The sequence below is a fragment of the Peromyscus californicus genome, unplaced genomic scaffold, assembly GCF_007827085.1.
Source record: "Peromyscus californicus insignis strain IS unplaced genomic scaffold, ASM782708v3 Scaffold_5__1_contigs__length_169319896, whole genome shotgun sequence".
In the NCBI taxonomy this organism is placed as follows: Eukaryota; Metazoa; Chordata; class Mammalia; order Rodentia; family Cricetidae; genus Peromyscus; species Peromyscus californicus.
The window spans coordinates 142,130,286-142,146,525 of NW_026294573.1; the positions used below are offsets into that span (position 1 = coordinate 142,130,286).

A 16,240-nucleotide genomic window follows, 5' to 3' on the forward strand; every position below is an offset into this window, starting at 1 on the left:
AATAGACCAAATCTGGACTAAGATGGAAAAAAAACAAAACAACAACAAAACTAGGGTATCTACTGTCTGAGGTAGGGTTCTATTGCTGCAACGAAACACTATGACCACAAAGCAAGCTGGGGAGGAAAGGGTTTACTTGGCGTACACTTTTGCGTTGCTGTTCATCACTGAAGAAAGTCAGAACAGGAACTCAAACAGGGCAGGATCCAGGAGGCAGGAGCAGAAGGGGTGCTGCCTACTGGCTTGCTTCTCATGGCTTGCTCAGCCCGACTTCTTATAGAACCCGGGACCACCAGCCCAGGGATGGCACCACCCACCCTGGATTGGGTCCTCCCCCATTGATCACTAATTGAGGAAATGCCTTACACCTGGATCTCATGGAGGCATTTCCTCAGCTGACGCTCCTTCCTTTCTGACGACTCTAGCGTATGTTAAGTTGACACACAAAGCCAGCCAGTACATCTACACGCAACCTCAGCCATCCAGGAGCAGTTAGCGATCCTCTCAAGCAGTGCAGCTTCAGTACACAGGCCAATGTATTTTCTGTAACCACTCTTCCCTCATTCTCCCCATGTCTGGATAGAGCTGCACATGATATTTTGTTTTAAAATGGAAAATCTCTGCCCATGGTTGTAGCCACTTATTGTTCTTATATTATTTATGTAATTCTCTTTCTTCTTTGTGAGCTCACCTGTTTCAGAGGGCTCTCCATCAAATAAGCATCTGATTATGTTTGCCACATTTTTGTAGTTTTTTTTTATTAATTAGTATGTGTGTGTGTGATCATACATGCCAGGGCACTCGTGTGGAGTTGATTTTATCCTTCTACCCTGTAAATTGTAAGGATTGGACTCAGGTCATCAGGCTTGGCAGCAAGAACCTTTACCTATTCAGTCAGCTCACTGGCCCTGCTTTTTTTTTTTTTAAATTTTTGTTTTCTATTTCAATAACTTCTCTTATGTTTATTAGTTCCTTTCTCTGGGGTTATTTGAAATAGTTATTTCTTCTAGAGGATATTTTGCCTACTTTCTAAGTTGTATTTATCACTTACCTTTAATATTTGTACTGTATTTTCTCCTTTTATTAGTATACATTAGCACAAACTAATGGCCTGCTGTGACATTTTCACATGTGTGGTGCACTTGAGCGGCTCTCACCTTCTCCCCTCTTTTGCATTCTCCAGGCTCCTGCTGGTCCTGCACTCTGGCTGGTCCTTTTGTCTTTCCAAATGCTCTCACTTCTATTTATATATGTCTTAGAAATCTAGGGCTTGGAGAAAAAGCTCAGCAGTGAAGAACTACTACTGCATAGGACCTGGGTTTGATTCCAAGCACCTCCAGCATTGCTCACATCCGTCTGTAACACTGGTCCTAGGGACCCTGATGCCTTCTTTTGACCTCTCTGTAAGCACTGCAGAAATGCATATGGTGCAAGTAATTAGGCACAGCAAGAAACCATCAAACAAAGCCACTCTGAGGAGGAAGAAGCAGTTTATTAAAAGCAAAAGTCTGCCAACTACCTGAGATAGTGAAGGACAGTGACAGCTGAGAAAGCTTGTTAGGTGTTATATGGGTATATGGTAAGGGGAGGCAGCTTGAAAGCCAAAACAGCCAGGCGGTTAGTGTGGGGCCTCTTTCAGACGGGTGAGATGCTGGCCATTTTGCTTAGGACTGCTCAGCCAACCAGTGCTTCTATTTCCTGGCAAAACCCAACCCTAAAATACCGCTTTCAGTACTGCCATTTGGAGCCTGTCATAGTTAGGGTTTCTATTGCTATGGAGAGACACCATGACCATAACAACTCTTATAAAGAAAAACATGTAATTGGGGCTAGCTTACAGTTTCAGAGGTTTAGTCCATTATCTTCATGGTGCCATGCAGGCAGACATGGTACTGGAGAAGGAGCTGAGAGTTCTACATAGGCAGCAGAAACAACTGTGTCACTGGGAATAGCTTGAGCATAGAAGACCTCAAAGCCCACCCCCACAGTGACACATTTCCTCCAACAAGGCCACACCTACTCCAACAAGGCCACATCTCCTAATAGTGCCACTCCCTGTGGAGGCCATTTTCTTTCAGATCATCCCAGAGCCCCTTGTTCTACCCTAACAGTATGCAGACAACACATACAGACAAAGCACGATTCACAAAAAATAAAAATAAAGAGAATATAGACTCAAAATATGAAATGTGGCATATGTCTTTTGGGGTATGGTTTGTTTTGCTTAATATGATATCAGATATATATTTCCATCCATTTTTCTGCAAATGACATAATTTCATTTTTCTTTATGTCAGTTTATTGGTTTTCCTCTAGCCACTCATCTGTTCATGGATAGCTAGGCTGATTGCATAACTTGTGACTTGTGCCACAAAAGACATAGGTGTGCAGACATTTGCTATATGTTCACATAGATTCTTTCTGATATATGCACAGGAGTAGCATAGCTGCTGGACCGCATTGGAGTTCTATGTTTAGGGTTTTGATGTTTTGTGGGTTTGATTTTGTTTTGAAATTTCCACTCTGAATTTCACAGTGACCGGGTAATTTTATATTCTCAATAACAGTGCAGGACAGTTATATTTCCCATATGTCCTAACAGCATTTGTTGTCTGTTTTCTTGGTAATATGCATTACAGCAGGGGTGTGATATAATCTTCATTGATTTATGTTCGATTAAGATGGTGAGTACAACAAAAAAAAAACCTTAGGCTTGGATGTAACCCTCTATCTGATGTTTCCCCCAATGTATGTAGGCCCACTGAGATTTTTTATAGGTTTAACACTGCATCTTATACAATAGTAAAAGGTTCCAAGATTTTATTTGATTGACTGGCTGAAGTATTTAGAAATATTTATCAAAGATAACCAACTAAGAATGAGCTGGAAATGCATGATAACTTTGGCTTACCATTAGTGAAGGTATTCAAAGACTCAAGGAAATTAGAATGTTCGAGTGAGTTCACTGTTTAAAACTTAATCCTCCCTGATGAGGGCCCAGAAGACAGGCCTCTCACTGGTACTATGAGACACAAATTGGTGAGAGGAGCACAGGCACATTTAAAGAGCTTTGTAATGGCCTCCTCCTTGTGCCAAACCTTTTGTGAGAGATGCAGCTACTAATTGAATAAATTAAATGCTTTGGGTCTAATTGGATCCTGGAGTAGCAGGGACCAAGTGTCAATACTGAGTCACCAATGTACTTAGATTACAGCATGGGCAAAATAATGTCTGTAATGACCTGAATCTTGTAGAGCTTTGGTTCTGGCTACTCGATCATGGCATTCCCTGGGGTGCCATAAATACTCAGCCTACTGGGTTCTTGCTTCATCTCTATAATAATAAAAAATAAATAAAAAATTTCAAAACTCTGAAAAATTAAGAAAAAGGATTCCTTGAGCCAGAACAATAGGCAAACACAGCCTGTCAACCAACTTCCAGATCTGAGCTAATTTATAGGTCCAGAACCCCTTGAATGAAGGAGGCCATGCCCTCTTGAAGAAGGACCTTGTAACAATACAAAAAAGTTTAATATTAATCCTTCTTCCATTGTTCCCCCAAAAGGATTTATAGACTTTTACTAGGACAACTGTGCATTAGGGGAAAGGAAATAATTAGACCTTTTGTGACCTACTTGATACTGGTTCTGAATTGTTACAGATTCAGGGAGACTCCAAAAAGATCGTTTTCCTCCAATTAAAGTATAGGCAGGTGAATGATGGAGTGTTAGCCAAAGTCGAACTCACAGTGGGTTTGGTAGACTTCCAGACTCATGTAGTGTTTATTTCCCCAGAATGAAAAATGGGCATAGATGTACTTAACAGTTGGCAAAATCTCCATATTGGTTCCCTGGCCTGTAGAGTGAGGCCTATTATGGTTGGAAAGGCAAAATGGACTGCACTAGAGCTGTGGCTATCAAAAACAATATCGCAGCCAGGCGGTGGTGATGCATGTCTTTAATCCCAGCACTCAGGAGGCAGAGTCAAGTGGATCTCTGTGAGTTCGAGGCCAGCCTGGTCTACAAAGCAAATTCCAGGAAAGGCACAAAGCTACACAGAGAAACCCTGTCTCAAAAAAACAAAATAAATAATAAATAAATAAATAAATAAATAAATAAATAAATAAAAACAATATTGCTTCCCTGGTGGCATTACAGAAATTTGTGCCACTATCAAGGACTTGAAAGTTACAAAGGTGTAGTTCCTACAACATCTCATTTTATCTCTTTTCTTTAGCCTATGCAGAAAACAAATTGATCATAAACAATGACAGCTGACCATGACAAACTTAATAAAATAATTACTCCCAAAGCAGCTTCTGTACCAGATATGCTGTCCTCACTTGAACAATGGAAGGATACTCCTAGAATATAATATGCAGCTATTGATTGTGCAAATGCTTTTAGCTCCATACTTGTCCATAAGGACCACGAAAAGAAGTTTGCGTTTGCTGCCAAAGCCAGAAGTATGCTCTCACTGTTATGCCTCAAGGGTCTGTTAGCTCTCCAATGCTGTCATTTCCTGTCTCTTCCACAAGGTATCACACTGGTTCACTGCATTGATGACATTACTGTGATTGGAGCAAGTGAGCATGAAGTAGCAACCACCCTGGACAAGTTGGTAAAATATATGCATATCAGAGGATTAGAAATGAATCCAACCAAAATTCAAGGGCCTTCTACCTCAGAGAAATTTCTTAGAGCCCAATGACATGGGGGATGGGAAGATATTCCTTCTAGTACAAGCACAGTACATGTGGCCCTTCCCACCAACAAGAAAGAATCACATGGTGTAGTGGGCCTATTTGGATTTTGGAGGCAGCACATTCCTCACTTGGGTGTGTTACTGCAGCCTGTATACTGAAAGACTGAGAAAGCTGCCAGTTTTGAGTGTGGCCTGGAACAGGAGAAGGTTTTCCAACAGGTTGAAGATTTAGTGCAGGCTGTTCTTCCATATGGACCTTAGCATACCCAATGGTACTTGAGGTGTTGGTGGCAGATAGGGACACTGTACCTGTTGGTAGGCTCCTACAGATGAATCATAGTAGAAGACCTTGGATTTTTAGAAGAAGGTCCTATTGTCATATACAGATAACTATTCTGCCTTTGAGTGACATCCAGTTTGCTGGCCTTAGTAGAAACTGCACAATAGACAACGGGTCATTGAGTACCATGAGACATGAGCTGCCCATCATGAGCAGTGTTACCTAACCCATCAAGTCATTACACTTACACAGTAGCAATCCATCATCAGTGATGAGATCAGGCCTGAGCAGGTTATGGTGGCACAATCAAGTTACATGAAGTTCCTACTCTTGCTTTCTGTCTCCAAGTATGTACCTATGGTCTCACGGGTGTGCTGTATAACCAACTGACTGGGGAAGAGAAGATTAGGGCATGGCTTACATCACAGTTCTACACATTAGGCAGGTACCACTCAGAAGCTGACAGCTGCAGCAGTATAGCCCCATTCTAAGGACAGTATAGCCCCATCCTGAAGGACAACTGGTGAAGAAAAATCTTCACAGTGGACTATGGAGGCCCACGAAGATTCCCGAGTGAGATCTGAGCTTTCTTTACCCAGCAGACTGCATTAGAGGATTGCTTGACCCTGTGCATGGTTACTAGGTGATTGGAAGGATCTGCACTTGGCTGAGCTAGGGGGAGGTCTTTTGCTCCTCCTGTTGGCATTCCTGTAAATAGCCCATGAGAAGAGCCAGAAGGGGCCGGTGGATCTTTTCTCAATAAAACATGGATGGAGGATAGTCCACTTTTACCACAGAATGTTCCTCCTTTGTAGAGGCATGGAGGTCTTTGTGCTCAGAGACACAGTGTTGTTTCTTCAAGGGAAGAAATGCAATACCTATCTACCTAGAAGGTTAGCAAAGGCTGTGTGAGGTCTGCTGTCACAGGTAGCAAAAATGTCACCAGGTCATTGACGATATCCACTCCCAGCCTTCTGGGCAAGAAAACAGGTATTTTATCTCCTCTGTTGAGGAGAGAGGCCCCTGTGTATTTAACATTCCTGGTGCCCTAGTGCTCTGTGGAGCAAGGTCCTTTCACTGTGGTCCTAAGCTATGGCTGCCTTTGCCTGCTAGGCTTTAAGGAAAGATGTTTTTTCCAGAAACTGTAGAGACTGATTGCTAGTGTTTCACAGTAAACTGTATGGTCCTCTAGAAAAATGAACACAGGAAGGGAGGATATGGATCAGCTGAAGAGGTTAAAAATTGGAAATTGGGGAAAAATAGAGAATGGATACATGAGCAGAGGTGTAAACTGCCTGGGCAGATCTCATAGCTTAGATACCACAGCTCTTGATAGCACCTTCCCGAACTGAGGCACTCTCAGGTCTCTTGTCAATTATTCTGCACTTATTGATGTTGTTTCCTTTGTGGCATACATCCTTAGCACACCATCCCTTCCTACGAATACCACTTTTCAACTATATGAAGATGTTTCAGCATTCCACGGCTTGTCTCTACTTAGTTTGTGGTGTCACTGGGTTGGACACAGGTGCTAGTTTGAAAAACTGAACCCATAAAAATAGCTAAGTACTGCTGATGGCTCCTGTGCATTGCATTGTGAGCAGTGCACAGTTGCAATGTGCCTAGAGCTTTCTTCTGCCCATTTCCCCGTCCTGCATACATTCTTGACATGTCAAAGCTGGTTATTTTCTAACCCACTTATTCCTTCTCTGAATGTTTCACTGGTCCACAGAAATTTTTAAAAATAATTTTTCTTTATTATTATTTATATGTATGCATGTTTTGGCTGTATGTTTGTCTGGACACCATATGCATGCAGTGCCCATGGTGGCCAGAAGAGGATATCAGGTTCCCCCAAGACTGGAGTTACAGATGTTCGTTAACCATCATGTAGGTACTGCAGGTTGAACCTTTCAGAGGACTGTTGTTTACTTCAACATACACATTTTTCTCATTTAACTATTTAAAAAAGTATGATCACATCTATAATGGGACTTGCTCTTCTGTAGTTCAGCTTTTCCTTCATATACTTCCCAAGTGTCCCTCTGGTGCTATCTATCATCTGTCTATCTTGTGTGTATGCCTCTGTGTGTGTGTGTGTGTGTGTGTGTGTGTGTGTGCTGGGAATTAAACCCAGTCTCATATATGTTAAGTATACACTTTACCACTGAGTTACATTCTGGGTATTTTTTTTTTAATTTAGAGTTTTGGGATATTTTCCACCACGCAGGCTAATGTGTAGAGAAGAAGTACACACAGTAAGACTTTCCCAAATGTGAAGATTTATCACATAGCTATCAGTCCTTTTATTATCAGCAGAGAAAGAAGAATATCATTCCAAATACTATTTTGGAGTTACAGTTTTTGGAGCATAGATACTGTGTGTGTGTGTGGAGGGGTAAGCATACTTAAAAAAGAAGTTCAGTTTTATGATCAGCTCAGTGAGCACAGGATCTCAGACTATACCCACCATACATTCTTCATCGGGGGTTTGACCACTCTGCCATGGAGACTCTGGCCTGAAGTTTAGTTCCTAAGTTGCGCATTTGAATAAAGTCAACTTTCCTTGATAAACTGAATCTTTGGGGCACATAGAAAAGCTGTGAGTTCTGATCCTGACTTACTCAGTAGACTGCTATCTAACTGTTTCCCCAGCTTGTGCAAATAGAAACTCATAAAGACAAAGTGAACAAATAAAAAGCTTGATTCTAACCCAAGTGGTGGATGATAAAAATCAAGTCCACCCTGTCAGAATGGTAAGAATGTCCCTCTATTTTGCTTTTATATACGATATAGTATAAAAAATAGCCAGAGCTACACAGTAAGACCCTGTCTTGAAAAACCAAAAACAGCAACAACAAAAATTATTATTTTCATGTGCTAGTGAACATTGTCATGCCCGCTCATCCTACTTTTTTATTTGTTTGTTTCTCAAAAACCACTGTGTTTTGTCTCTTTCTTCCTGTGTTGGACTAGGGAACTCTCATTCATATGTCATTTTTTTTCAATCTGTAACATAAGTGTTGAATGGGAAATGTCTCCCATAGTCTTGAGCAGCTGAACATTTGATCTGCAGTTGGTGGTGCTGTGTGGGGAGGTGTAGGAAGTCTAGCCTTGCTGAAGGAAGTATGGCACTAGGGACCATTTTTGAATGAACAAGCCTTCCCTATTCTAGTTTTCTCTCTCTTTTTCATGCTTGCAGTCAGATGTGAGCATTCAGCTTCCTGCTCTGGCTGCCATGCTCGCCTGCTGCCTTGCTGCGATGCATGAAGGGTTCTTAACACAAGCTTTCCTTCCTTAAGTGCTTCTGTCTTGGTGTTTGCTCACAGCGATAGGAAAGGAACTAACATGGTGATTAGACCCATATTCCTCTTGATTTGGGGAACAGGATCTTGCTATATAGCCATGGCTTACCTGATACTCACTATGAACTTCTTACTTGAGGCTGGCCTTGAACTCTTGGCAATCCTCCTGCTTCAATCTCCAGAATGCTAGAATTACAAGTGTGAGCCATCATACCTGACTTTTTGTCATACATCTTTAACACGTGTATTTAATTTATACCCTTCTAGTAGACCAGACATATCTGTTCCCTTTTAAAGCATTCTCTAGTATGAGATGAAGTGAACAGGATTTGAATTTCCCCACTCTCAACACCTGTAAACTGTGTAGATATAATGGTTATTTTAAATTTTTTGTTTTTCCATATTATATACCAGCCATTAGATTCAACTACAGATTTTACTAGTATTAAAAAAAACCCGCCGGGCGGTGGTGGCGCATGCCTTTAATCCCAGCACTCGGGAGGCAGAGCCAGGCGGATCTCTGTGAGTTCTAGGCCAGCCTGGACTACCAAGTGAGTTCCAGGAAAGGCGCAAAGCTACACAGAGAAACCCTGTCTCGAAAAACCAAAAAAAAAAAAAAAAAAAAAAAAAAAAAAAAAAAAAAAAAAAAAACCCACTACTTTTAAAAATCTTACATTTATTCTGCTTCTTGTGGTCATCTTAACTTGCTTACTTTGCATTTTATTTATGGTAGGACGTAGCCTCAATTCTTTTAGAAAAGAGTGTGTAGGCATAATTTTTCCTGGTGTGTCTTTGAGGATTTCTTAAGCTTGTTCTGTTTTTCTCCAGAAACTGGCCATCAGAAACAATTTGCAGCTTGTCTGGCCGTAGTTTCCTCACTTGGGGGTTTAATCTCTGAGTTGATTGCTTGTGCCTGTTGTCCAAAGAAGGGGAGGAGAGGAAGGCTGGGTAGGTGTGTGGGCCCCACTTCCAGTTTCTCAGGCAAATCCTGCTGAATATTCTAACTTTCTTGCTTACTTCATCTGCTTAATCTTTGGCTGTAACTGCTCTAAAATAGATATGATCCGAGTTAGAATTCTTCTGCCTGTGCTTACGGCTAAAATTCCCTTCAGTGTGGTTGCCTTGAGAAATTTCCAAAGAAGCCACTTCACTACCACCGATGTCACTGAGTGCTTCTGAGTGTCATTGGAAACAGTTTGTTTCACTGGTTCCTACTGCTCTCAGCTGCAGGGGCTGCCAGCTATGGAGAACATGGGCGTGGACAGCAGTTTAGTAGATCCAGGCACTGCAGTGATGGAGCAGACGGAATGATGTCTTCTAAAGATGTCCTTGGCACTTGAGAATATGTGGAGAAGCAGGGGCTTATCTGAAGAACTCTGGTGAGTTCAGGTGGCATGAAATGTCCTTGGACATAACGTGAGGAATAGATGACCTAAACCCACAGCATCACTATTGACAGAGAGAAGGACCATTTGTACCATACTAGTTCCTTCTTGCTGTGGGAAATTTCTATAACTTTAGTGTCTTAAGACAACATAAATGTATATTATTTTTCATTCTGAAAATCAGAACTCTGAAATGGAGCCATGGACTAAATCAAGGGTTTTGCCAGAGCTGGGTTCCTTTGGGATACTGTAGAAAAGAATTGGTTTCTTTGCTTTTTCTAGTTCTAGAAGCTTCATACATCCCTTGACACATGATGTTTTGTTGCCTGGATTACTTTGCTACATCACCCCATGCTCCCAACACATTTTGGATTGGCATATTTGGGGAGGGGGAGTTCCCATGATGCTCTTAATTCCCCCTCTATCTTTCTTTTTCTTTTTCAACAAGTGAAGGGAAACAATGTTTGATCTAGTTAGGATTTTATTTGGTTGTACACAGAATCCTAAAATACAGTAGCTTAAGCAAGGTCAACATTTTTTGTTGTTATTACACAAGAAGAAATCTAGAAGTGAAATCTCAGGATACAAAAATTCCTGCCCACTAGTCACCACACCCACATTCCAGATAACAGGAAGGAGCTAACGCAAATGAGGTCAAAACCTCCTGGAAGCTTCAAAATACTTGAGTTATGTCTCACCAGCCACATTTAGCTACCAAAAGTATGAAATCTCTCTGCTTTGCCCAGCAGAGTTCCCAGGTCCCACTATTAAGGAAGAAAAGAGAACAAATGTTTGCAGGATAATTGGCTTTCTCTGCTTCATACTGTAATTCAAAGTGTAAATATCATATACCATAAGCTCTATGAATCGGTGGTTTGGAATATTCCTTTACACTATGTGAATATATGTCACTATGATTAGTTTAATAAAGACACTGACTTGCTGATAGCTAGGCAGAATAAGGTTAGGTGGGAGAACCAGACTAAGAGGATGCAGGGAAGAAGGAGGGAAGAGTTGCTGTGGGATGGTCTGTATGTCAAATGTGTTGCTGATTGGTCAATGAATAAATCACTGATTGGCAGTGGCCAGCCAGGAAGTATAGGCGGGACTAACAGAGAGGAGAATTGAGAGAACAGGAAGCTGGAGGGGGAGACACTGCCAGCCGCCGTCAGGACAAGGAAGATGTAAAGTACCGGTAAGCCACAAGCCACGTGGCAAGGTATAGATTAATAGAAATGGATTAATTTAAGCTGTAAGAACAGTTAGCAAGAAGCCTGCCACGGCCATACAGTTTGTAACCAAAATAAGTCTCTGTGTTTACTTGATCGGGTTTGAGCGGCTTGGGACTGGCGGGTGAGAGAGATTTGTCCTGACTGTGGGCCAGGCAGGAAAACTCCAGCAACAAATGGCGCCCAACGTGGGGCAAGAGTTTCCACCTAAAAACTGAGAAAAAGGATTCTAAAACGGAGCTAAAAACAGTTCCTAATGGTCTCTCTCAAATGGGCGGCAGCTGCCGGTTTGAGCTACTGGCGGGTTGCTGGCGTGTGCGCTCGACCTGCAGTATGGCGGGAATGAGGCCTCTGCAAGTGGCACATTAAGCTGCTTGGTGAATTTAGCCTTTGCTAGTACAAAACAAAAAAAGAGGTTTCTGGGCTACACGCTGCTTGGATAAAAGCATAGACCCACAAAAGCTCCCAGAGCTGGCGGAAAACTACAGTAGCCGCCATGTTGGGAAGCTGAGGTGGGCGGAGCCAGCAGCCACAGCTCCTGCATCTTAAAGCAATAGATTCACAATAAGACAGATTCAGATGTAATAGTTTAAAATGTGTGTAAAATATACGTAGGCTTGAAAGAGACAAAAAAAGGTGATATATACAATATAGAAACAAATACATGGTTTTAAAAAATAAAGTCTTTAAAGAGACAGTAAAATTAATATAAAAAATAAGCCACGTGAAGATGAATATTACACAGAGAGTCTGGATTGTGTTGTCTTTGGGATTCTTAACTACAGAGAGATATTTGATTGTAAAGGAAGCTGAGTTAAACCAGTATGTATATTTTAAAGATACTTTGACTTCAAAATTTGGATGTAAGGATATGTTGCTTTGGAAAAGAGTCTCTTTTGTTTCCACAGAAAGCAAGAGGCTATGGATTTGTTCCAGAGTAAGATACATCAGGTTTGACCAGCCAAGACCCCCTGAAAGGTCTCCGATGACACCATGGCCCAGATGATCCAACATCCAGAACCGTTTCAAGACAACTGGCTCAGATGATACAGCCTCACGGACTACTCCATGATCCTAAAATTTTCTTTGTTTCCCCAGAAGATACAGCGCCCCCCTCCAGCAGGAAGTAGTAAGAGAAGCTACGCCCAAATTCCCAAATATACCAAGCTGACTTTGGAGATGTGTAAAGGTTAAAACCTTCCTTTTTAAGAAAAGAAAAGGGGAGGTGCTGTGGGATGGTCTGTATGTCAAATGTGTTGCTGATTGGTCAATGAATAAATCACTGATTGGCAGTGGCCAGGCAGGAAGTATAGGCGGGACTAACAGAGAGGAAAATTGAGAGAACAGGAAGCTGGAGGGGGAGACACTGCCAGCCGCCGTCAGGACAAGGAAGATGTAAAGTACCGGTAAGCCACAAGCCACGTGGCAAGGTATAGATTAATAGAAATGGATTAATTTAAGCTGTAAGAACAGTTAGCAAGAAGCCTGCCACGGCCATACAGTTTGTAACCAAAATAAGTCTCTGTGTTTACTTGATCGGGTTTGAGCGGCTTGGGACTGGCGGGTGAGAGAGATTTGTCCTGACTGTGGGCCAGGCAGGAAAACTCCAGCAACAAAGAGTCTCAGGAGTCTTGAGGAAACACGGAGAGAAACATGATGAACTTTCCATGTTGAAAAAAAGGAATGGCCACATGGCAGAGCATAGATAAGAAATATGAGTTAATTTAAAATATAAGAGTTAGCTAGTAACAAACCTGAGCTATTGGCCGAGCATCTATAATTAATAATAAGTCTCAATGTGGTTATTTGGGAGCAGCTGTAGGGACACAGAGAAGCTCTGCCTACATGGTGGGAAATTCAAACTTGGCTCCTCCCATTTCAGACACATCTCCTGTGATATGAAAGCTCATGGGAGGGGCTGGGCGGACAGCTTAGTTGATGAAGTGCTTCCTGAGTCCTACCTCAGATCCCACAAACAACCCCAGCCCACTGGCCGGCCAGCTCAGCCTACAGGAGGAGCTCTGGGCCAATGAGGCCCTGGCAAAAAGGAAAAAGGTGCACAGTAGCTGAGGACCGACACCTAACGTTGTTCTCTGGCCTCCACATGCATGCACACACATGTACACATGTAACCAAGTTTACACATAAACACACACGTGCACAAACATGCAAGAATGAACAGAAGGCTGTAGGACAAGGATTCAGTCATGGTAGTGTATATATCCAGAGTATAGCTCAAATTTTGTTCTGTGTAATTAATTACCATCCACTTGTGGGTCAGGGAAGATTTTTTTCATGTAGGAAGATCAAGAACCAGTTTGGTTAACGAGCTCACACACTTCCTGGAGGAAGAGAACTTAAGTCCTAATGTTTGTTTATTAAGATTTGAAGTTATAGATATCTTCCAGAATCTTCCAGTATGACACAGATAAAATACGAGGTTAGATATGGCAACAGGAGCTAGAAATAGCATTACTACAGAGTGGGAGCCAGCTCTGATGTAGACTCAGAGAGGAAGCAGGTGAAGAGTGGAGCACCTTGACCATGTGAGTTTGGGACCTAGTTCAGGGTTTGGACCTAAGCCAGTTTGGAATGCATGGATCAGTTACGAATTATGAGATGGGGTTATTATCCTGAATCACTAGAGTGGGATCAGTGTAATCTCCAGGCTCTTAAATTCCTGGGGCCTGGAGAGTGTGGAGGACCACAAAAGCAGAGTTTAATCATTTGCTTTGAAGGTAAGGAAGGGGTCATTTTTTAATTAAAACAGAATTACATCACTTTCCCCCTTCCCTTTCCTCCCTCCAACCCCTCCCAGGTACCCTCCCTCTAATTCCTCCCAGGTCCCTCCTAAAATGTATAGCCTCTTTTTCTTTGATATCCGTGTGTGTGTGTGTGTGTGTGTGTGTGTGTGTGTGTGTGTGTGTGTGTGTATTATGCACAAATGTATAAATACAACCTGCTGAGTCTGTTTTTGTTGTTTGTATATATGAGGTTTCAGGGCTGACACTTTGTATTGAACAACCAATAAGAGGGTTCATCCCCGGGAGAGGCTCAGTCCCCCTCTCCCAACTACCAACTCTCATCAAAGAGGCTTTTCTTTACAGCAAATGGAGACCACCACAGCAAACCATGTGTTTTAATCATGTGAATTAGCTCACAAGAAATTAATAAATGGGGAAGTGATGCAATGTAATAATATCAAAGCAGTTTGAGTCATATGCATGAGATGTTCCCAGTGTGGCATCTCCATTAATCAGTGACAACCTTTCTCCACAATTAAAGAACAAACCTCAACTCATAAGAAAACCCTTAAAAGTGGTGCCTTCCTTTAGTGAATCAAAGGCTAAGCTGGTGGTTTCAGGAGTTGCTATGACTTTGTGAGTGTATTGATGTTTAAATGGTCTGCAAAGTGTGGTGACCGGGAAGGAAGCTGACAGAAGACAAAGAAAGAATGATTAGAGAGATGGGGGAGGGGGGAGAGGAAAAGGAGAAAAGAATGCCTCTTGGTTTCAAAAAATGATGATGGCCATTTCTCAAGCTTTTGATTTTTATAATGCTGATCTGTTAAAAACAAATCTGTTGAAAAAGAGGAGACAAGCCCTTGCTGTGGCATTTAAGGTACCATGAGAGAGATGAGAAAGCCGGTGAACAGTTGCCAAATGCTGCCACACGCTATCTGAGCAGCTGCCTGAAGGTTTCCAGGTCCCTGTTTTAAGTGGGCTAGAAAAGGCCACTGGGCTTATGCATGTCCTGCCCAATGCAGGCCGTCAACTGAGCCTTGTCCGAAGTGCCACTGAGAGGGACACTGGTCAGTTGACTGCCCCCCCCCGCGCCCCCCCAAACCTCGTGGCACGGGGGCATCAAACCAAGACCACCCCCCAGCTATCTCCTAGGCTTGGTCACAGGCTCACAGGGAACCAGGGTAGCCATTGCAATATTGGGGCAACCATTTCCTTCCTTTTGGACACCAAGCCACTTACTCAGTCCTGAGGGAGTTTTGGGGCCCCACCTCTCCTTCTCCTTTCCCTGTCATTGGGGTAGGGGGACAGCCTTACCCACCTCACCAGACCCCACCACTTAGTTGTACTTTCAGGGGTACCTAATGGGAAGAGATTTTCCCATTTCAGGGGTACCTAATGGGAAGGTAGGAGCTTTCATTGCATTGCTCCCTCCGTGTGCCTCACTCCAGACCTGTCAGCAGTGCTTCTCCTCCTCATGCACAGGGAGGGCCCTGCTCTCCCTCAAGTTCCAGAGGACACCAGGATTCACTGCCTTGTCCCCAATTCCAGAAGAATGAGGTCTCACCCCACAAGCTCTTCCTCCCTGGTTCCATCTTCTAATTAACTATTCAGCTAATTGTTACAGGATCACCATAGAGCTGAAGGCCAAGACTATCAAGTATACCCAGGCGGTAAGGAACAGTAACAGTCCAAAGGTATTTACACCCCTGACCCAAAAGGGTCTGGGCTCTGCAAAAAACAGACTTTAATATAACAATCTATTACTGTTAGCCCTCAGCAATTGATCACTTGTGTCTCCTGGATGCTAAACTAATAAAGGAAACAGGTGCCTTAAAATAATCTGTCTCAGATAAGGCTTATTTCAGGTAAAAATTAAAAGCATGTTCCAAATATCCTCCCCACTAACACTAACCAACACAGCAGATTACTAAAACATTACAATATCATGGTCACCAGCTCAAGATTTTAAATTTCCCATGGCTGCTTCTTAATATGTTTAAAAATTCTTCCCAGCTCCATAGAATCTACCTGGACATGTCAGCAAGCTCCAGAGCCAGCTTGAATCTACCTGGACAGCACCTTGTCAGACTGCTCCAGAGCAGTAGACGACAATCCTCCATCCTAGGATGCCTGGCTACCTCAGAAGCCCCCTTCCCTACCCCCTGCCCCCACAAGAGTCAACCAATACCCACCAAGTCAGCTGGAAGCAGTTCCTGGGAGACAGAGTGACCCTATTCCTGTTCACCTGCCTTTTTTTTTTTTTTTATAATAAGCAAAGAGTCTGGAACGTTGGAATTCATGGCCACTCCCCAGCTACAAGACAGCACATGCGCAGTTTAGTATCTAGGCAAGGGATCTTACGTCCTGCGTAATCTGTGCTCCACGAGATCTTGTAATTTGCATGCAGCATGATCATGCAATCTGTGCGCATGCATGGTGCAGCTCCATAAGCCCATATGCACATGTGCAGGGGAATCCCTAAGAAGCAGATCACAGACTCCTCTCCCTCCTTCTGCTCCCCTCCCCCACCTTCTCTCTCTGCACGTGTCTTCCACAGGTCTGGTCATGTTCTCATCTGCCCCTCCCTTCTCCTA

General features: G+C 42.8%; 1 protein-coding gene across 1 annotated transcript in view; it reads right to left on the reverse strand.

The window, feature by feature from the left end:
• LOC128097696 (cholesterol 7-alpha-monooxygenase) overlaps nt 1–15,947 on the reverse strand; it is a 49,352-nt gene extending 33,405 nt beyond the window's left edge. Inside the window, exons 1-2 of the mRNA XM_052718357.1 lie at nt 15,839–15,947; nt 3,242–3,333 (exon numbers count right to left, since the gene is read on the reverse strand). The gene's annotated coding sequence lies outside the window, so the exon portion shown is untranslated. The remainder of the gene's footprint in view (nt 1–3,241; nt 3,334–15,838) is intronic.
• Nucleotides 15,948–16,240: the final 293 nt, after the last annotated feature.